A 1,182-nucleotide genomic window follows, 5' to 3' on the forward strand; every position below is an offset into this window, starting at 1 on the left:
TATAAATAAGTTAAAAATACTTAATGACCAATTGCAATATTTTAAAAGATGCCACCAGAAAACATAGAGTTTTTGGACAGGATCCAAGAAAGGATGAAGGGAAATGAGGAAACATGACTTTTAAGTGATTATTAGAAAAATCCACCATTGATCAACAAACTAATAAACAAAGGAACACAGCAATTAGCTTTGGGAAGCTATGGTATGTTGGGTAACTGTGTTTTATGATTACTAACCCTCATTGTGCAATTAAGAGCATTATTTTTGCATTGTTTCATTAAGTAAACAATAATTGAATAAGCACATGCTATATGCCAATTTGTGTTAGGTGTTGGGTGCATAACATCTAAATAGCTTTATAGAGGCATGAAACATGGACAGGGCACAGGGGAGATGGAAAAGCAAGATAACTAAAGTCCATTGAGTACTTTATAAACACCACAATCCATGGTTACAGCAGATACATGTTTTGAATAGTATTTTAATCTTTATTTCTTGGCACACACATATATAATTTATTTTCTTCAAACCAACCACTTTTATTCACTCATACATGTCACAGACACAGGGATGGACCATGGGGCTGGGGATCCGGGTTAGTATTGTCGCTCTATTTACACATGGGAGCAGGATGCCCCCATATCAGGCACAACAGCTGCATTTTTCAGCTGCTGCTTTGCAGACACAGCCCTGGGCACACTTGGCACAGCCCACGGGGCAGCAGGAGCAGCAGCTCTTCTTGCAGCAGGTGCATTTGCACTCTTTTCACTTGCAGGTGCTGGTACAGGTACAGGGTCCTTCAGTGGTGCAGGAGCAGTTGGGGGCCAGGGCGAGAGTAGCAGTGGGAATACGGAGACAGATGCACACAGAGCAGCTGGACCTTGGATGGGAGGGGGGCGTAGGCCACATATTTATTTGATAAATGCATTTTAAATAGATGTTATTCGTCTGCATAGGTACAGTTATTTCCCCCACTTTATGAATGAGGAGCTTGAGGCCCAAAGAGGTTAAGTTCTTGCTTGGTGGGACAAGGATTGGAACTCAGGAAGTTCTGTGAACTACCACAGAATGCTGCCCCTTTGATAAGTGCATGATTAATCAACAGACAGGACTGAAAGTGAAACACACACCAGCCAAGGGTGATGGAAATGAACTGCTATAGAAGTCACCACCTTCAGTGAA

At 41.9% G+C, this 1,182-nt stretch overlaps 1 pseudogene; it reads right to left on the reverse strand.

Moving 5' to 3' along the window:
• Positions 1-642: 642 nt before the first annotated feature.
• On the reverse strand, positions 643-909 carry LOC125355996 (annotated as a pseudogene).
• Between the last annotated feature and the right edge of the window lie 273 nt (positions 910-1,182).

The sequence above is a fragment of the Perognathus longimembris genome, chromosome 8 (genome assembly GCF_023159225.1).
Source record: "Perognathus longimembris pacificus isolate PPM17 chromosome 8, ASM2315922v1, whole genome shotgun sequence".
In the NCBI taxonomy this organism is placed as follows: domain Eukaryota; kingdom Metazoa; phylum Chordata; class Mammalia; order Rodentia; family Heteromyidae; genus Perognathus; species Perognathus longimembris.